Raw genomic sequence first — 21,922 nt, 5'->3', positions numbered from 1 at the left:
TCATCACACGCATGTGACCCCAGCTTATTCGATGCCACATGTATGGATGCGTCCTTCAGTTATCTTGCACTTTTTGGACCTGCCAACATTGCCGTCATAACATGCCTGTGGTTGTTCCCTTTGGACCTGGTCCTTGGACTCCAAAAAGCTGATTGTGTGCTGTATATAGTCATATGAGTATGGAGATTTTATTTTCCACAATGAGTAAATGTTTCTTTGTAATCAGAGATAAGACTTCCCATAAAATACATAGAATCAGGTGATCACATGTTCAGACCCCCGCATAGACGCACCACACAAACCCCAGGGCTTGGTATGGAAAGATGGAGCTTCCAAAAGCAGAGTCACATTAATTCAAAGGCTAAAGTAACGTAGTTGGGTGTTCGTTGGTGATATTGTGGGGTTCTGTAGTAAAAGATAATATTTAAGGACATACGGTCACGGCACAGGGAGTGTTTTTGTTTTAAGAAGGGGAGAAATTAGTAAACGTAGTGAGCAAACCATCAGTTCTTTTTGCCTACTCAGCTGCCTGGGAGAAAGCCGCGCGCGCACACGCGCTCGCGCGCACACGCGCTTGCACTCACACTCACACACATGCTTGTGCACATGCTCATTCCCGTACACACACGGTTCTTTGTACGAAGAAGAATCCCGAAGGAATGTTGCTTATGCTTTTGCATAGGCCTGTTCTTCTGCATACGAGAGTATGTATGAACTTTGAAATTTTATACTTGGGTAAACCTCAAGCCCCAGAATTCGTACCCCCTCCACAAAAAAACGGCATTTTACTAAAATAAAAACAGTTGCTGGTTGCTTCTGGTGTGTTATGTGGAAGCTTTGGACTGGATACTGCAAAGGTGGATGTATTGTATTTCAGAATTCATTGGAGGTAAATTTTATTGTTACGAAGCAAGGTATATAATTCAAGCCAGTCTCTGGAAAAATAACAACAGTAACAAAACATAGTCATTTATGGAGAATTACCAAACCACAGAGATGGTATGTGAAGAGGTCCATGTGCATATTTTGTTTCATTTTCTTTCATCATACTGAAGTCAAGATGAAAGAAAAACCCTATTTTGTGTCTTAGGCTGGATGTCAAGAAGTTGCCTTATAGGTGAAACGGCCGCAGAAGAGGCCCCATGTTACTTGAGTAGATACGCCATTTGGATGGGGTCCAGTCCAGCCCTCTCCTCTTTGTGTCGGATTCCGCTCTGTGGGGAATAGTGACATCACAGGATCATTTTGAGTCACTGATGAATAAGGCATCATTCAAAGAGTGATGGGAAGTGCTGTAGGCTTGTTAGGGAGAGGAACAGGCTCCAGGCTGACCTGCTGGCCTTTCTACCTGGGCCCACCTGGCTGTGTGAGCCGCTGGCATGAAGAGGAGAGGACTCCTCTTGAGGACGCCCTCCCCCGTAAGGATCTGATGAGAGTTCTGGGTTTTTTTGCCAAAAAATGCATACTCTCATCTTCTCCCGTTCCCTCTCTCTCCCTCATGCACACACACACACACACACACACGATTTCATGGGACACACAGACTGTTTGGAACCCATCCTTGAGCCCCCTGTTAAGGATTCTTAAGTTTGCAGTGTCTAGACAAAGCTCTGAAAATCATTATTCTCCTTCAGCCAAGATCAACTCAGTCCTAAAACAGCCTTTCCGTTTTCCAACTGGATAAAGGAACATCCACAGGAGCACTGCCCAAAATAAGGACTTGAAGGTAGGGGGTATCAAACACCACGGAAAATGATAGATGGTGACTCGGAGTGCTGGGAAGGACCTTCCTTTTCTGGGATAATTTTATCTGGAGTTATTGCTTCTCCAGTGAAGTTTGACACATAACTTTTTCTCTACGGGTCTGAAGGAGCTTGGTCTAATATTATGATGTAAACATGCCCCCCCCCCCACACACACATTCTGTACCTAATAGTAGATCCCGCGGACAAGACATTCTACCTGTCCATTTAGGGTTGGGGTCACATTAATAGTTTCCAACCACCGGGAGCTCCAGGAACAATGGTGCCGTGATTTATGAAGTGACCTCTGAGTTGTCCTGTTGTTATAGTCGGAATGTCAGTGGCAGGTTGCTCATTTTTTAGGAGTGACAGCACCTCTCATGCAACGACAGTTTTCGACGTGCCTCGTTCAGAAAGGCTAGTTAAAGTTTAGGCTCTGTATAAATTTGGGCCAGTTTTCAATACCTGTTCACCTTTATTTTCTCATCCAAAAAAATGAAAGTCACAGTAGTGTTTTTAAAAATAAGTTTGTTGGGGGCTTCCCTGGTGGCGCAGTGGTTGAGAGTCCGCCTGCCGATGCAGGGGACACGGGTTCGTGCCCCGGTCTGGGAAGATCCCACATGCCGCGGAGCGGCTGGGCCCGTGAGCCGTGGCCGCTGAGCCTGTGCGTCCGGAGCCTGTGCTCCGCAACGGGAGAGGCCACAACAGTGAGAGGCCTGCGTACCGCAAAAAAGAAAAAAAATACGTTTGTTGGGTCAGTAAATGAAAAAAAAAAAAAAGAACATGAAGTGTTTGCATAGGCCTTGGCATGTCTAAAGCGCTAAATAACTGGTAAATGGAATCGAGGACCATTTATTATTATCTAGTAGTAGCTGTTGATTGGTCTCAGGCCACACAGAGTGGGGCCTTCCAGGATCAGTGTGCCTTGGAAGATTTGGGTCTTCAGAGTTGACTCAGATGTTACCTACCGAGGGATGGGGCAAACTACTGAGTTAGTTTGCAAAATCTAGGGAGTAGGGACTGGCCAAGTGGGACCGTGTTTAACCATGTAGCTCTCTGTTCGCCAAGAACCCATGCAATTGTTTTTCCCACCGTTCGTGAATGAAGAAAAGAATTCTGTAGCAGAATCTATTTTATGCTCACTGAAGTATGAATGGTTCTCATATCCAACAGGAAAGAGCAAGAAATGGCAAGGGATGCAGGCTTCTCATCGGTCGCCAAAGCAACTTGGATTCTCGGCTGCTCTTAATTTATCTTTTAAATAAGGGAGGAGAATCCTCTAGATGCTTAACGTATCGACAGATTTTTAACACTTCACCAATCGGTCATTCTCTCCGCCCCCCCGCCCCCCCCCCCCCCCCCCCGTGCCCTTAAATTTCATTTTGGCTGGCCTTTTTTTTTTTTTTTTGGTAACTCATTCTCACTCTCTTTTCCTTTCACCTAAATATTTCCTCCTGAAGGAATCTTAAATTTCCTTGTCCTCTGTGAAATGGGAATAATTATAATAACTAAAGGTACTCCACAGGAGTAGTTGAGTGGCATTCAGAATCCCAGGAGTAAACAGACGGCACACCTGCAGTGGGATAAGTCAGGAGAGGTTGGTAAGACGCATCTTTTCAAGGGTATGGGAAGAGTGTAGGGCAGGGGTTAACACACTTTTTCCATAAAGGGCCAGATAGTAAGTATTTTCAGCTTTGGGGGCCACATTGCCTCTCTTTGAGCTCAACTCTGCTGTTCTGGTGTGAGAGCAACCATGGACAGCACACACCTGAAGGGATGTAGCTTCCAATAAAACTTTATTAACAAAAACAGGCTTTGGACTGGGTCTGGCTCATGGGCCATTGCTTGTTGACCCCTAGTGCCAGGGACACTTAGGTGATGGGGCAGTAACCTGGGCTAGGAGCAGTGCTGTGACCTGCTTCGGTTTGAAGGGCAGGAAGGAGGTACAGAAGCCAGGAGGAGAGGGCACTGTGGAGCAGGCCGCACAGACAGGAGCTCTGGTCTCTGGAAAGATGCTACTGTGGAGAAGCCACTCCACAAGGAGGACGAATATCCAGGTCCTCTTTCTCCTTTGTTTTTTTCTTCTCCTCTGCTGTGACTGAAGCCAGCTGAGCAGAGGGGCCCATTAGCCTGTTCTGTAAAGGGAGTCCTCCCTGGGAATAAAGATCAGGGTGGGAAAAGGCAGCCTCTCTGGCAGGTGGAGTTAATGGGGTCCGGCACCCAACACACTTAGCATGGATTCTCCCAGCACCAAGGGCTCTGTAAACATTGTTTTCCTGTTTTTGTTTATTAATCCTAGTAGTCGTAAACACCTGCATCTCTGATTACATGTAGGGTTTGCATGCATTCTTTCCATTTACAATCTAAAGGGTCAGTGAGTAAAGAAAGCATGAACAGAATGTTCCCTAGAGACCTACTCAATGCAGAAGTTCGTCATGTAACAGTTTCTAATCCCCTGGGCCAGTCACGCCCTCCTCCGGAGTTTTCATTCTGCAAGGATGCTTTTGGAAAGACGTTACACTAAGCTCTCAATTGGGCTTTGAGAGCAGGGAAACCGTGTTTGCCAGAAGGAATGAATGGAATTGACCTTCTATCGAATGAGACGTCAGCGATGCATGAGCGAGTGCTTCCATTTACGGAAAGTATTACTTGAGTTATGTCCCAAAATATCACATCACATTTCAGATTAAAGTGAGGCCAGCACAATGAATGTCTTGATAACCTTGTAGTCCTCACTAATAGACACGTCGAAGATAGGTGTCTTGAAGATGCATGTTGTGCTTGGTTTATCCTGTTTCTTTTTCTCTTTTAAAAAAATTATTTTTATTGAAGTAGAGTTGTTAAACAATATTATATGTTATATAAGGTGTATATTAGGGTGATTCACAAATTTTAAAGGTTATACTCCATTTATAGTTATTATAAAATATTGGCTATATTCCCCGTGTCGTACAATATATCCTTGTAGCTTATTTTATACTTAATAGTTTGTACGTCTTACTCCTCCACCGCTATACTGTCTCTCCCCACTCCTGATTTTTTTTTTTTTTGCTCATAATTCAGTTTCGTGGTGCTTTCTCTAGAAATTGTACTTACCTCTAGGACCTTGACTTCTTTATTTGCAGCTCTTAACTACCACTCTAAACGGATAGTAACCCACACCAACAAGATGTCAGTTCTTTAAAGTCCACTTTTTCAGGAACCGGGGTAAACGGGTCTTGATGTCTATCAACAAGTATATCTAGTCAGTGAGTTTAAACACACAAAATAATAAAAGGCTAAAGGTCGATGATCTCAGCAGGCTTTTCAGGGAATTTATGTTTGGTGTCGATGCTTGTATTCTGACAAATTATCTTGAAAAGACAATTTGTTAGTATTCCGGAGCCTTAGAATTCTCCTTGCATCATCCTGAAAACTTGTTTCTCTGCATTTTTGTAGTTTGGATCACTTATTTATTTTTACATGCAGAGAAAGGCACATGGAAAGTGCCCGCTAAGAGCCAGGGCTGTGGCATCGTTGTTTGGCGCACTGCATCCGGGAAAGATATGCAGCTGTCTTGGTTAGATTGGCGGTGGGGGCAAAATGCAGCTCAGATCTGGAAGATGCAGTTTGCCTCAGCCTGTATCAGTTATTTAGGTAGGGCACTGTCCTTTTAATCAGCTTTATTTTTCAGTGGCTTTGGTAACTCCTCTCGTCAGGTATGTCAACTGCATTATTTTAATCAGTCTCACTTTGGACTTGGTTCATCTGTCCTTAACGCCTGCTAGAGCTCAGTTCCCCAGTTTGGGGTGGCTGGCAGGGTGCGGTAAAGAAATGATCTGGGCGGGAAATAGGTGACTCCCTACCCCAGTGTGTGCACCTATGTATGTGCGGGGGCATACACACACGTATAATTTTTTCTAAAGGACATATAGTTATTCCTTGCAGAATGATAGATACCTAAAGGGGACTTAGTTGAGGCTTTCTCTCCTTTTCTTCCCTCCCTTCCTTCTTCATCCTGATGCCCCTCTTCTCTCTCTCTCTCTAATATTTCACCCTAACTTTCAGATTACATCACTCTTCAAGTGTTCTTGGCAGTCAAACCTACATTTAAGAGCGTTGCTGCAGAGTCATGATACAGAAACTGATTTTGATCAACATACATAGAGAATTGTAGAAACAGTAGGATGATCCTTAGAGACCAGTTCATTCAGTCTCCTCCTTGTGTAGTGAGAAAATGGAGCCACATGGAGCTGAAGGACCTGCTGATGGGTGGCAGAGCTGGGCTGGAACCAGGCTTTACTGTCAAGGTGCACAAACACAACACTGTATGTTTTGTCACATGCTCTTGTGTTTCTTCATTCTGAACTTAGAAAGTTCTTGTGCTTCTATAAGCACTTTGTCCTTTAAACACACGTCCCAGTTTTGGCCCACCTGTCAACGTGACCAAGTTTGATGGTTAGTTTTCCATTAGACCTGAGTGCCATTTCTCAAGTGTCTCCTTGAGAAAGTCACTGTGTTAGATTTCTGGGAGAAAAAGATGAGACGAACATTCTAGGAACAACTTCTTCTTGTGTGGCTCTTCCTTGAGCTTGTCACCGATGTTAGTTGGGAAAGAGGACTTGCCTTAGAAATGGCATCTCCAAGCACTCTTGGCGGTATAAGGTGTTACACTCGAGTTGGTCTTGCAAGGATGGCTTTTCCAGAAGGTTCTAGGCACCTTTGTGATCTGTGAGCAGCACACATATTGTATTTGCTCTGTAGTTGTTTGTGAGCCATCTCAGGAATTACGTGTGTAATTATAAACCCCGTGCTTCCTTTTAAGTACAGTACGATGCTGATTGTGTTCATTGTTTTTATAGGCGATCATGTCGAATTACAGAAGTACTGGTTTTTGCGATAAAGATGAAATCCTCCAGAGCTTGGAGATTTTCTGTGTGTTAACTTATTAACTTTTTTCCCCCTTTCTTTAAAAAACCATCACTTTGCTCTCTGGTCCCACACTTCAAAGGAGTGACAACTTAGCTCTTTGGGAAGCTGAGAGGTAGAAAACTCAGTTGTATTTGACAGCTGTCCCAATAGGACTTGTGTTATAAATGAAGCCTTTGTTCAGCGAGGACTGAACTGCCAGAGATAGAAACGGGCTAGGTGCGGGAAGGAGAAACAGGAGACCTTGAAAATTTGTTTGCTAAAAATGACATTTTCAACTCTTGGACCCAGTGTGGAGGAAGTCATGCTTGAAGACCATAAAATCAGAGATGTGTGGGAAGAAATGAAAAAGGTTCGTGCCACATCAGATGGAAAGTCAAGGTCCAAAGAAGGCACTTCAGCCATAGAGAAAAAAACATGCTCTGAACTGTATTACTGGACTGTCTCTTACACAGAATATCATCGATTAAAGAAAAATACTAAACTGAAAAAAAATAAAAAGAAAGAAACCTGAATTCCTTTTAAAAATCACCTTCCTGTCTCTTATGTTGGGTCAATGTTGGTTTCTCCCTTTTGGCTGTTTTGCAGTCATCAATGTGCTTGTTTGACTGAACTCATTGATTTTCTTTCTGTTTTGGAAGAAGCCTCTGGGGAAGGAGGCTGAGTTGAGAAGGATTTCTCAGCCCCACAGCCTCCCGCTGCCTAATTAACATGGTCAAGTGCATACTCTGTTGGGTTTTAGAAGCTTTATCCAGCTTTAGCCAAGGAGACACTTCTACCCTGGGGCAGGTTTTCTCCATGGGGAGATTAGCAGTGAAGAGGCTCTGAGTATGGGGGTTAGAATGTACTTAGAGGACGGCCTTTAGCCCTAGAAGGTAATTAATGTTGGACATTTTTTTTCCTTTAGAGGCTGAGTGTCAAATATCGGACAGGGCTAGAGCCAGCTCGTTAATCCTGACAACTGTTACTTCTCTCTTGATGCTAGAGGGGTATTTGCCCTTTTAATTCCAGGCCTTATTGCCTCCTGCAGACTGCTCATGTCCAGAGGTTGTGCTGAGATCCAGCTACACACTCTTCCTGGCAGCCAGAAGTGTGCATTCATGGCAAGGCAGGAGTGAACAGCTTGTCTTGAGTGGGGTGGAAACACCCTTCACTATTTGCTGTGATTTTTTGAAAGTGTCACAGCATGGGTGAATTTGAGGGCCTAGTGTGGTAACGACCCAAGGCTGGGAGGGGTAAACTGTATTTTTTGGCTTATTAAGAAGCCTTATAAAAGGTAATTTTGGAGGGCTTGTATAGATTTGGAAGACTGAAAATGGCCCATAACACTGACATTTTCTCATTGAACAGGGGTTTACGCTCTGTAAAGGGCCAGATAGTAAACGTTTTCAGCTTTGGGGGCCATATAGTCCCTTGAAACTAATCAACACAACAATATCTTAGTGTTTAAACAGCCACAGACAGTGTGTAAACAGATGCATGTGGCTAGGTTCCAGTGAAACTTTGTTGAAACAAAACAAAACCAACAGGTGGTGGGCCAGGTTTGGCTGGCAGGCTGTGGTGTGCTCACCTCTGGTAGAAAGTACTGCTTCTGATTTGTAGGTCTGGCTTTGTGGCTAGATTTCATCTCAGAGACCCGTCTGTCCCTTACGTTCTGTCCTGGTGCTCCGGGGCTCCAGCATTCCAGATTGTCACTTGCTACACCTTGTAATAAAAGCAACCAATCCTGGGGTGCATCGTACACACTCTTGTTCTTCCCTGGCCACGGAAGGCCCTGGAGATCATGCCTAGCTGTCTGCTCTGGGTTCTTGTACTGCAGGAGATGGTCGCCTTCGGACCTCAAAGAGACTTTTGGGGCAAGGAAGACAGCTCCGCATTTGTACAAGCCGCTGCTGGTTGCCAGCCAACGGATCAGCAAGCTCTGTATTTTGCTGTAGCCTTTGAGATAAGCCACAGTTCCAGGGACACGCTGTGGGGCACCAAAGGAGAGCCGAAAACCTCCCTTTTGCTGATGAGCTCGTGGCATTTTTTTGGTTTATCTGAGGTCTCCAGCATGAAAGCTTTAGTAAGTGCCTTTCAAAACTCCAGACGTTTTTCCACGTTTCTCCTTAAACTGTTGAAATCCAAGCAGAATATATGTAGTGTTTTCTCAAATGCAGGAAGGAATCTGCATTTTTATCAGAAAGCTGTGGGAGGGGCCTTTTGCAAAATCGAGCGTCTCCCTCTTTGCCCGACCGCTCTTGGATTGGTGTGATTATTTTTATTAGTTCCTGGTGAGTGGCTCCTTTTAATACTTCTGTCCTACTGCTTGCAGTGACTCTGGTGTGCCTGTAACTGGGGCGCAGTAATTCAGCTGTGGCTGAATTATATGCACTATGACAGCCGGAATGTACAGTGTGTTTTATGGGGGTTGTTGACATAGAGATCAGCAGATAGCTTAATTCCCTGCCATCCATGTGAGGTCTGGGGGCACACTCCAAGGAACAGAGGGAAGTTCACGGTGTTTCTAAGCGTTGTGGTGAATTGATCCAGGACTTCTTTTCTTTTCTCTAATCAGCCAGAGTCTCCTGGAATAAAACGTAGCATTGGATTTCCACCCAGCGGAGTTAGGAGTTAGCAAAACTCGCAGTTTGACCACATGGACTTTGATCCTCGGGAAGAACTGATTCAAATTTTTGAAAGAGGGATAAGAGGTCGAGGAAGACAGTCCACGTGACCACCCGTGAAATCGGTCAAAAGTTAGAAAACACACGGCTGTGAGCAACCAGATTGGGTGTGTTGTTTTTATTGTTGTGATGATCGGGTTTGAGAAGAGAGACTTCCTTTGGAGACCTGACTCCAGCTCCCCTCTCTGTGTAAGGAAGATGCTAAATGAAGCAATTCTTGAGATCGTTTTTTGGTATGAGTCAAAATTCTGTTGACACAAACCTGCTTAATTTTCCGAAAACCATTCTATTGTCCCTGGCTCGCCATAGGTACCAAATTGCCTGGGACCCTTTCCCCAAACCTAAGCCCCTGTAACATTTCTCGTCCTGCCCTGTCTCAGTGCAGGATGGGGATGGTACATCCCTGTCTGTTCGGGAAGTGTGTGTGTCCCTATCAGCTTTCACGGCGCTGCTTCTGATCTCTGGGTTCTGAGCAACTGAGTGAGAGATGAACTCTGTTGATGCGGTGGGCGACCACCTGCTCTTAGAGATAGAGGTCTCCGGCCCTTCTCCCAGGGCAGGGCTCTCGCTGGGGCAGCTGTGGCTTTGATTGAAAAGATATGCGGCCCTCTGGAGCTGACTTCAACCCAGTGGCACTGGTCTTTGAAAAATGCACTTCGGCCGAGCCCCTGTGGCACTTGTTTGCTGAGGGATTTTGCCTTTGCTTAGAAGCGAGAACACAGCTTCAGCCGGATTGCCCCTCCCTGAAGGCGTTTGCTACGAATGAGTCTTCTACTAATATGTTTAAGGATTTATAAGGAAAACAGAGTCCTTCTTAAATAAAAGGGACATTGACATAAAAAGCAGTAATGGTTGATGCTATCTGTTTTTGCAGATAAGCGTTTTGTCACAGAGGACGATTTATGGTGGGAATACCGCGTAGCTACCGTGGCAGGTGATAAATCACTTTTCTCACCACTGGATATCGAGAAGAAAGGGATACAAAGACCTTTTAGCCGTAGGAAAAGTAAAAGCACTCCAGAGCATTTTGGTTTATACATGATATAGTGCAGAAAGTTTGCTAGAGAACTGGGATCGTGGGTATGTGTACACTTAACGTGAAATGTCTTAATTTCATTTTGAGTAAAGTGATAGTTAAGATCTGCGTGGAGAAAATGGAATCTTGAAAAACCCAGTTCATACCTTGGATGGAGTAAGTGATGCTTTTCAATTTAGGGTTTTCGTGCAAGTAGAAGAGGTGACTATGATGATGATAAAAATCAGGACCTGTATCTTGGACTCTGTGTAAGTTTTCTTACTGCCCACAGCCGGGTGGATCTGAGAAAACAGGCACAAATGCACTTATAAGATGTTAAGGGTGAGAACAAAGTAAGCACCTTAAGGGACTTTTTAGGAATGTCTCGGAAGGTGTGAGTCCAGAGAGGGATTATGAAGCTCGAGGTCTTCTTTCCTGGGACCTTCCTCCCCTCTACTTCTCTTCCTCTTAACTTCATACCATTGCCACTTGGATGGGTGGAGTCTCCTGCTGGCCTCCACCGATGCCTCCTTGTGGATAGGAAGGCTCTGGTCAAAGACTAGCCTTTGAGGAAACCCGAATCTAGGCCGCCGGCCAGCTGGAGTGAAAGACTTCCTTCCAGAGGACTCATCCTTTTCCGCAGGGCTTTGTTAGAGCAGAGATCTGTCGGCAATGAGCGTGTGGGTTCACGCGGCATTCATTACATACTGGAGTCTGGGGACAGGTAAGGTACAGATGTGAGGACTCCTGTGCCACCTAGCGTGAAATCAGCCATCACTTATTTTCCAAGAATTTAATGCATGTGCAGCCTTTACTCTGTGACTAGCGTAAAAAAGGAAATATCCCTGTAATTATTGCCATAAAATGTCAAGTCGGAGTCTTCCATTTTTTTTAACGTTCCTGGTCTCTTCTAGGTGCTGTATGCTCCATGAGTTCCTCAGTCAGTATTTGTTTATTTAGTTGTTCGTTCACTTATTCATTTGCTCGTTTATCCATTCGAGAAATACTTGAGGCCTTCTACCTGCTATCCTCAGTGCCAGCACCCAGCAGCAACGAAAACAAGAGTCCTGTCCTCAGGGGGCTTACATCCTAGTAGGTCAGAGCGTGGCAATACGCAAAGTCAGATATAAAGTGTGTCCGCTGGGTCTTAAGTGCCTGGAAGTAAATGAAGTGGCGGTGGTGGCGAACAGAAAGTGATGGGAGGATAAGCTAGCATCCATTGTGTTCTCAGCCTCTCCAGGTGTCAGTGACTTCCTGGGCTTCTCTGCCTGTCATCCTGACAGCAGCTCTGGGGGCCTGACCAGGACTGTTCTCCCCATTTACAGATGAGGAAAGCAGGGCACAGTGTTTAAGAGACAGGCAAGGTGACTCAGAGGGTAGATGTCGAGTCACCCAGAAACCCTTCTCTCAACCTCGTGAGAGTCCCTCATCTCCACCACTGCCACCCCCAGCCCAGTACCTGGCATGGGGCTCAATGAAGATCTGTTTAGGCTTGATACTTGAAGGCACTGTGCTCCGTACTGGGAAGGAAAAGAAATGTAAACGCAGGTCCTGCCTGGAGAAGTCCCAGTCCAATGAGGAAGGCCCCTGAGACGCTCCGCCACCGTGCTCGGAGTGTCCCAGCTGAGCCCCACAGGCCCTGCGGTGCAGGGCCAGGTGGGGTCTATCCCCAAGTGTGGTGGTGTGGGGAGTGGGTGGAACTTCTCGGAGGGCTTCACCGAGGAGGGAGCAGCCTTGGTAAAGAGAGCAGAGAAGAAAAGGGCATTTCCAGCAGTGGGACTTATCAGTGTAGAAGCCTAGAGGCTTGGAAAAATGTGGCAGCCAAGAGGCAGGAATATGTCCCATCATGCAAGGATGAGGTGGCGTCCACTCCCCCCCACAAAGGATCAGTAACCTGCTTGTGCTGGGGTTCCCCGGAGGCTGTTTGGAGAGAAGCTCAGACTTCATTTCATAAGGCAGTCTCCAGGTTCCTCTTGTTCACCTTGAGGGACTGACATTCTTATGAAGGACCTGCAAAAAAAAGTCTTAGGAATAAAGAGCAGAGTGCAATTCACCAGGTGAGGCCGTGCGATGAAGAAGCAGCGTACTTGATGTAGGATCAGACGAGCTTGATTCAGATTGCAGCAGCAGCATTTAACCTTGGATGAGACTTTTTATTCCTCAGAGCCTCAGCTTTTCATCTGGAAGTGGGAGTAATGATACCTCCATCCTCAGGGATCCGGGGCTGAACAGGAATTTTAGCCGAGCTCTCTTAATTTCTGTGACCTGCCCCCTGTTGCAGTGCAAATCTCTTTGAAAAACTGCAGGTCTGGCTTACCCCCATGAAATAGGAACAGTTTCAGCGTAAGGCCCTGTGCTTGTTAATAGGTTTGTCACTCGTTTTAATCACAGGATCTTACTTTCTCTTAGCACTGTGGCTGATTATTTAATTTTGACGTAATTGTGTGGCAAATATCCTGCATAAGGAGGTAGGGCTGTAAAAAGAGTATGGCCACAAACAGGGTTTGGTCGTGGGCCAGCAAATTCCTAGCTGCCTTTGCTGCCACGTGTTACCATATCAAATGAGTTGCGCCGGGATCCTCCGCCTGCCGCTGATGGCTCGTTCTCACTTGGGTGACTGTGTCGAAGGTAGTTTTGCAGTGTCATTGTGTTGGTCATTATAGTAATGACATGCATTTACCAAAATTCTGTTGGAGAGTCATTTTCAGCTCTGCCTGGAGAGAGCCCTGTGGATCTCCAGGTACCTCAAAGGCTATAAAACTGCTCCAGTCAAAACTGGTTTGAATTTACTGCTTCAGAGATGCAGTATGAAACCCAAGACAGCAATGGGTGTGTATTTTTGGAACAACTAAAGACTCCTGCGTTTCCAAGGGAAGATTAATAATAAGGACATTTATTGCTTGTAGCACCTTTAACCTTGAATTTTAAAAGAGACGACTTTTTTTTTTTTTCTGTAATTATAACCAGCTCCTGGGAGATAAACACGTTAGTGATGGTCTCCACCATTTTACAGATGAGATCACCGAGGTTTGTGGCTTCCAGCATCCATTTCTCTTTGATGCCAGGCTTCACACGGCTCTTCCCTTGGTGGGTTTCTTCTTATCCCTAACATCGCAGCTTAGATGCTGCCTGTCAAAGAGGCCTTGCTTCATTTTCCTTGAAAGTAAAACTGCTTTCCCCACCCGTTGTTTCCTTTTGCCGCTTATTCCCTTCTTAGCAATAGTCAGGAGCTTTAATTTTCTTTATGACAGCTTGCTGTTAGTGTTTATTATTTAATTTTACTTATGAGTCTGTCTCTACTGTAAGAACATGTACTCCCTAAAGGCCAGGGCTCCCTCTTTGTACCTGTTGCCCTAGTGCAGTGCCTGACACCTGTGAGGCCCTTTGTTAATATTTAAGCAAGGGGGGTAGTAGTTGAGGTTTTAAAGGCTAAGCTGTTCATTGAATGTTTATGTTCAGAAGGCAGAAAGCAGACTGAAGGAAGGTTGACTGAGGTATAAACATTGTTATGAAAACACATTTCCAGCAATGAAATAGGTTTGTGCTTTAATGTGTATAGTTTTCTGAATAATGTCTGGCAGACAAATAAGACTTGCTTTGGGAGATTTTTTTTTAATACAACACATTTCGAATTAGAGGACATTTCAGTGCTTGTTCTACTTGAGTAGGATTGATGAAAATCTGTTAATCAAACACCTGAGGAATTTTTAAAGTTTGGAAACCCAGGCCATGATCTTGAACTTTTATTTCTAATAATAGTCATACCTGGCTTTTTTTTTTTTTAACAGATTGTGTAGTTACTAATTGTTTTTTGACTCTTAGCATATCTGCATGTAGTTTAGAAGGCTTGCTGTGGAAGTATCCAGGTCAGTTGAAAAAGCTCCCTCCTCAGTGATAGGCGTCCAAGTTGTTCAAACTACACGATTCTTAAAACTTGTTCTTTTTACATCTCACCCTTTGGGTGAGGCAGGACAGTCCAGTTCCGAATGACTGTTGGAGAACTTGTCTAATGAACAAGTAGATTTTTCTCTTATATTTTTCTACGGGTCCAACTCTATTACTTGAGGTATCTTCAGCTATAGGTGGTAGAACTTTCAGATCAAAACAGCTTAAACATGTTGTCTTAGGGATACAGACTAGGTGATTCCCAGGTTAGTGAGTTGAGCAGCTCAGTATTCTTGCCAAGGACTCAAGTTCTCCTTGGTCATCCTTAGCATGTTCACTTGGTCTCTTCGTGGTCCGAAGATCCTGGCATCACATCTAGACATGACAGCCTCCAGAGACGGCAGCAAGGCATAATCTCCTTGTCTCTGCAGTAGTGTAAAGGACGCTTTCCTAGAAGCCCTAGAAGAGAATGCATCTTTATAGTGTCTTGCTAGGCAGGAGGGGCCACACCCCTCATCGAGTTATGGGGCCTGAATTACCATGATTGGCTTGGACCACTTGGGATCTATTCACTTTCTCTGAGGGTGACTAAAATGTGGATTGTTCTGTGAAAGAAAAGGTGAAAAAGAGATGAGCAGGCAGTAAGAGGTCTGTGCCATTCTAGGTATTTTTGGGGTTTTTTAACAGGATTTTTTTTTTTTTTTTTTAATTTGGCCGCATTGGGTCTCAGTTGCAGCACACGGGCTCTTCATTGTGGTGCACGGGCTTCTCTCTAGTTGTGGCGCACAGGCTCCAGAGCACGCAGCCTCAGTACTTACAGCACGTGGGCTCTCTAGTTGTGGTGCATGGGCTCTAGAGTGCACAGGCTCAGTAGTTGCAGCACGCAGGCTTAGTTGCCCACAACATGTGGGATCTTAGTTCCCCGACCAGGGATTGAACTTGCGTCCCCTGCATTGGAAGGCAGATTCTTAACCACTGGACCACCAGAGAAGTCCCTGCCATTCCAGGTTTAGCCTGCTAAAAGTCCTCTTCACGGATGTGTGTCCATCTCTCTCTGATAATGAACATTTGACCAAACTGGAACAAAGTGACAATTCTTTGTGTGGATGGTTCCCACCATCAAGTCAGATTTTCATCCTGGGAATTTTGTGATGAAAGCTCCTCCTGCAGTATTTTCTCTTACGAGATGAATGCTGCGCTCACAGGTCATAAGACTCTTTGGATAAGATTTTAAAATAGTGTTTTAATCCAGATGTGCTAAGTGAGCACGCCTGTTTACCAGCTGAGGTTTTCTTGTACTAGAAGAGATGTCATTTCGTGCAGACTATGAAAGGAAATTGGTTCAAGTAAGTCTGACTGCGAAGTTTGCAAAATCAAACCCACCCTCTGTCTCTCTCTTGCGATAGAAAATAGAAATATAACTCAAAATTGTCAAACAATCATCGTGTGGTCTCTGGAAATTTCAAGCTTGCACTACCTTGCCTTTTCCCCTAATTATGTTAATACTTGGAATGTTTAGGCTTTCCGATGTTTGACTTTTCTGAAGTTGAGAAAAGGTATCGAGTTTATTTTTACTTTTCCCAGATGTCACTCATTTCTTTGACATAAAAATCCTTATCTCACAGGGGAAGCTTCAGCAAATGGGTTAAGGAATGAAGACCAACCTGGCTTTTATGAGAACAGGGATGCTTTTCACTAGAAACATAATTTTCAACAAACAGTGCCAGTTTGGAAACCTGTCGGATTGGTCCCGTCTCTACAGGGTATTATGGAGGTTGAGATCAGCATAAAGGTTTATCATCCTTATTCTTAGACACAGCATTAAGAAACATTATCTGTCAGTTCATCCAACTTTTCTCCTTTTCAGATGAGGAAACGTAGGCTTAAAGAGATTAACGGACTTGTTCACATCTGTTCATCTGGGGGGATATACTATTTCCTTATAGCCCCAGAGAACACACGGCCCATGCAATGTTGTATAGCATTGTATATATACAGTCACCTTAACAAATTTCTACTTAGGTAACTTTGATATTTATTGTAAAAGTAGCAATTGGGAGTGGTGGTAATAGTGATGATGAGAATGATAAAAGTCAACAGAACAGCAGCCTAACGTTTATTGAGCACTTACTGTGTGCCAGGCAGCATGCCTAGAGCTTCACTGGCATGCTCTCACTTCAGCCCAGCAATAACCGTATCGGTCCCCATTTACACATGAAAGGCGTGAAGTTTGTAGGTTAAACTAGTCCCGTGTCACACAGCTGGTGAGTAGCAGAGCTGGGATTCCAGCCCGTGTTTGTCTGATTTTAGAGCCTGGGTTCTTAATGAAGAGACTTGCCATTAACCGTGGTGGGCAGGGGGGGCGGTTGTGACACTGAGAAGGAAAGGTCCTGAGTGACATCAGGCATGACCAGCCCTAGGAAGGACTGAATCACCGAGTGGGCATAGGGTACTGTATATATCAGGGGAAAAGTATAACTTCCTTTCGCCCCACCAGAGGAAGTGCTGGCGAGAGAGGAAACCTCAACCAGGCGTTTAGGCTGTGAAATGAGAAGTCAGCTACAGGTGCTGGAGGGAGCTGATGGAACTCGGATGGGGCTGGGGTTGAGATCCCAGCTCCCTGTGACACACACCCTGGATTGAAGCCATAGTGCTACTAGTGAGAGTAGACCAGATGCTTAAGTAAAAGGTGGGCCTGGGACACACGGACAGGTGTCCTAGGGGGAGACACCAGCTAAAGTGTGAAGAGCCCTGCAAGGCAGGCGGTGAGTCCCAGGATTACAAAAAGCTTTTTCAGATGGGAAAACAGAATTTTGGAGACTTTAAGTGGCAGCCCCAAGTCCACAGCTCTGAGTCATTCAGCTGGGCTTGTCAGGCCCTGGATTTGAGATCTTGGATGTAGAGTTATATAGGTTTGGTTCTAGAAGGGCTGGCTCAGGAAGCGAGAAGGACAAGAGGTAGGAAGAAGGCAGTACACCAAAGACCAAAGAGGTTCAACCTATAAGGCTTCAGCCACGCTCACGGAAGCCCAGGAGCCCAGGGAAGAACGTGTGTGTTACACACAGTGCATGTGGATGATCAGAATTACCGTGACACCAGTAACAGGTTGCACCCCGGGGATGAGCCTGGGCTCTGGAGGCCGACTGCTTCACGCCCTAGCTTTTGCATCCTCATGCTGTGTTACTTCTAACAGATTGCTTTCCCTCTCTGGGCCTCAGGTGCATCTTCTGTGAACATTGGGATAAGAATAATACCTCCTAGAATGTTGGAAGAGTTCAATGAGATTTAGAGCAGGAGTTGGCAAACCTTTCTAAACGGGACAGTTCATGGATATTTTTGCCCTTGGGGACCATACGGTCTTTGTCAAGACTGTTCCACTCTCCTATAAGTTGGTGGAAAACTCAGGCATTTGAAAACCTATTATCTGTCATAGAAAATTTGCAGAAAATCCCGCAGTAGGCAAGTGGCCCTTGGCTTGTGAATGAAAGCCCATAAAATGGTAGCCGTAAACGTTCAGCTTCAGATACCAAATTGTTAACACAGTCAAATGCAAAAAACAGATAACTTTTTTGAAATACAGGGTTTCAGTCTGTGTAACTGTGATTATAAGAGGCATGTCCTCTCTGCACGTCTGCTCAGCTTTCTCCTCAACACTGCTTTTGATTTATCCAGCTCATCTACCATTTTTAAAAACTAGAAATATAATTTGACAAGTCGCAGCCCATGGTTAAGTAAGGATCGCCCTCAAGTCTGAAAACGTGTTTTCTGTTTATAGAAAAAGGGATTAAGCTGATTTGGAAATGCTGAGAAGATGCACTTCATTCTGAAGGTGACAAGTAACTGAGGCGTGTATCTAGGAACCTTTGGTAAAGAATTCTCTTCCCCTCTCCTCAAATTCAAAAGTGAAGAAAAGTACAGAAAGCGCAAAAAGTTGTTCAGTGGTGCTGTCTATTCGAGCTCTGATTTGGGGGGAAAATGGCAATATGTATTCAGTATGCCCCCAATTTTGTAAATTTTAGATGCTCTTGCACTAAATGAAGGCAAAAAAAAGTACATGGTGTGCCTCAGATGGGGCCAACCTTGGTAAGTAGGGCTTTGTGGGGCTGGAGGATGGTTTTGTAACATGGCTCTCCAAAAGCAAATTGAGGTCTGAGTAATGACATATCTTGTCGTGCTTTACAAGGAATGGGGCCTTTTTGTTTATTTTTTCAAAGAGACTCTGGAAACCATGTCTAATTTCAATCTAATGAAACACCTCCTAACATCAGGGGTTTCTTGGGCCAGTGTTTTATAAGAATTGCATCTCATGGTCATCATGTAACAGGGTGTCCTGTATTCACAGATACACTCTGCATCACATCACCTATTAGACTTCTTTTATTGGCTTAACTCTGATAATGGTAATGAAGTTCTCATTGCTTTTTTTTTTTATATGTTGGACATTAATTTATTAAGTGTCAGTCAGCTCCTACTATGTGCAGTATTTAGAGGTAGGAGGGACCATGGGGATGTCGGTCCATTTATCCCTGTGAATGTGTAAGTCACGATGACTCAGGCTTTTCTGCGCTTCTTTGGAGATTAGAAATTGACTCAGATGAGGCGATGTTTTTTGACCAAACTTTATAAATCTCCCAGAGGATGTTGGCAGTGGAGTTTGGCAAGCAGAATATCTCTTCTTGAAATCCAGTAAGCTCAATGGATTCCTAATGAAAAAAAAAAGAGCTTTTCCAACAGAAAAGATCATTTGGGTTGCTAGGAGATATTACCTGTACCAAGTTGTGATTATTTGTTTAAAATCATACCAAGAAATGAGGAAAAAGAACTTCTTTTTAAAGTTTGCTTGTCCAGAAATGGAAACCCTGGACTTGAGTTCGGGCTGACATTTCCCAAACACGGGCCTCATCCATGGTGGAAAGTGCATGAGGATCTGCATGTGAAGACCGACCCCAGCATCCTTGCCCATGCCCGTCATGTGGACCCAGTAGTATTTTTCAGCACTAGTGCAGTTCAATGTTTCCCTGAGAATACTGGCTTCCTGGGCAACTGAGCGGATTAGCCGTATCAGATGCTGAGAAAGGAAGCTCGCACCCACATGTTTAGAACACACTTGGGGGGTCTCCGTTAGTGAGTAGAAACAGTGTCTGTGGTCGGGGAAGCCCTTGCCCTGTGGTGTGTGCTGCAGCCTTCTGGGAATACTGCGTAATCAGAGCTGGGACACTCACTCCATCCCAGCCAGGGGACAGACGGGCAGCAGCGTGCTCTGGTCACAGCAATTATGAAGCAGGCAGAGGGTGCAGGAGCTCATCTAAGTGGGGAATGAGCCCTAATGGTTGAGAGGTTGAAAGCTTTCAGAATGTTTGCTGCTTCTCTTAAAACAGCTCAGCGAGAGTAGTTGAGCAGATGTAAGAACTAAACATTATCCTGCTCGCAGATGAGTCAAATCTCAGACAAAACACATATTTTATTTCAGTATCCAGTTGATCAGTGAGAAGTAAAGAGTTCCTCCCTGGGGCTTCCCTGGTGGTGCAGTGGTTGAGAGTCCGCCTGCCGATGCAGGGGACACGGGTTCGTGCCCCGGTCCGGAAAGATCCCACATGCCGTGGAGCGGCTGGGCCCGTGAGCCATGGCCGCTGAGCCTGCGCGTCTGGAGCCTGTGCTCCGCAACGGGAGAGGCCACAACAGTGAGAGGCCCGTGTACCGCAAAAAAAAAAAAAAAAAAAAAAAAAGTTAAAAAAAACCTTCCCTGAAGGTAGGAAAGTCGTATAAAGTTTATTTCCTGGATCCCTTTGTTTGGTTGTCTTCTGCTAATAGACAAATTTGCTTAATTTTCAAATGGTTTCCCCACATGAGCTGTTTCCATGATTGCTTGTCCTCCTCCCCTTGCGTTTTCCCTCTGTCTTTCCCGGTTTGTCTCTGACAAGCCTCATTTAGACCTAGGAGATAGATTTCAGGGTCCAAAAATGCCAAACCCACTTCATGCACATGAACCATGACCCTTGGTGATGGTCTCCAGGAGCCAGGAGGTTTTCTATGTTAGAGGATCTTAATGCTCTAACATAATAATGTTCTCCTGCATTATTAAGTGAGTGAGGCTCAGTCCTGGCGGTATTAACACGGAAGTGTCCCTATTCCAACACCTCCATCTCCGTTTAATTAATACGATGCTGATGCAAAGAGGTCCATCTGCCGAAGGCCAAGGTACCATCCCACCATGATGAGAAAAGGAGCAGATAAAATTGGCAGAGTTTGCAAAGGTTTGTTTAAGCACCTTTGAATGAGTAGGTTGAGTATTTCGAGATACGGAGCGAAATGTATCTGACATGCCATTGAGTTGATGTGTTTAAATAATTTCCCAATTCTTCTTGCATGTGTACAGTAGTGCAGGTTTTCTTATGGAAGGTCCTGTTTGTCAGTGTGTGTATGTAAATCGGGATCCAGAGATTGTATTCTCAAATACACCCTTGTACGGTAGGGGTGGGGGAAGAATACTCAGCTTCAAGAGGATTCCAGTCACTCTCTGTCTTCGCCTCTGTTGTTTCATCTGTGAAACGGCTACATTACTACTGCTAAGTATAGAATCCTCGTGATAATCAAATTAGGAGGAATATGTGTAAATCGCCAGGTGTAGCTCTTGGCACATGAAAGAGGCTCTCTTGAGGCTTTAAGGGAAAGGTTTCCAAGGCTTTGAGGAATAAGATTTTAAGCCTTCTTGGATTAAAGCCACGTTGATATCTGCAGGAAGTTGGTTACCTTATTGATTGGCTGCATCGGGTCTTAGTTGCAGCACACGGGATCTTTGTTGAGGTGTGAGGGATCTTTTCGTTATGGCGTGTGGTCTGTTCGGGTTTCTCTGTAGTTGTGGTGCACAGGCTCCAGGGCGCGTGGGCTCTCTCGTTGAGGTGCGCGAGCTCAGTAGTTGTGGGCGTGGGGCTAGTTGCCCCGCAGCATGTGGGATCTTAGTTTCCCGACCAGGGATCGAACCCGCCTTCCCTGCATTGGAAGTTGGATTCTTTACCACTGGACCACCAGGGAAGTCCCGAGTGTTGTTTACTTTGAGAGCAGGCACTGTCTGGTGCAGACTCTGGGGAGATGTCCCATGCAGATAGAAGTTTTGACATTGCCCTTGCTAATTAGATCATGTTAGGGACAGCGGGCAGGTCTGCCGCATCTGCCTTTGACAGAATGTATTATCTGGGGTTTGTAAATGAATTGTATGCTCACATGTCCTCTCTAAGTGTAAATATTGATTCTCAGGAAGAACTGAAATAATATTGTGGTGGGACATTTTCTCCTTGTTTAGGTTTTTGCCTTGCTGTATTTAATTGCATGCACATTAAAACTGCAACGCAGCCTTGGCCAGACTTCGGTCAACGAGATACCACCGCCAGTTCTTCTGCGATCCATACTGTTACCTATTTAATATTTTTATTTAAGTACACTCTTCAAAAATGTGAATGTATTTTAAAAGGAAACAATGCTCTCCTTACCGTGAGTGGAAAACTGCCACATGCAGTAACTAGAAAGTGCTTTAATGTGCAGGGAGAACAGTGTCTTCAGATCTGCTGAAGGCACCAAGTTTAAGGCCTGCAGCCCTTGTGCAAAAGGAAATTATCAAGTGGGTGAGAGAGATGTTTAAGATGTGTTAGCGCCCATCAGAGAGTTTCTCCTTAACGCGAACAGCTTAGACAAGTTCTGAGGGTTTTTTT

The 21,922-nt window shown here is 44.9% G+C and overlaps 1 protein-coding gene across 2 annotated transcripts in view; it reads left to right on the top strand.

Moving 5' to 3' along the window:
- PDZRN3 (PDZ domain containing ring finger 3) overlaps positions 1-21,922 on the top strand; it is a 247,186-nt gene that overhangs the window by 42,604 nt on the left and 182,660 nt on the right. The gene's annotated exons all lie outside the window — the stretch shown is intronic.

Source organism: Pseudorca crassidens, chromosome 10 (assembly GCF_039906515.1).
Source record: "Pseudorca crassidens isolate mPseCra1 chromosome 10, mPseCra1.hap1, whole genome shotgun sequence".
Lineage (NCBI taxonomy): Eukaryota > Metazoa > Chordata > Mammalia > Artiodactyla > Delphinidae > Pseudorca > Pseudorca crassidens.
Note: the sequence above shows the minus strand (reverse complement) of the source record. Positions and strands in the feature narration are given on the sequence as shown.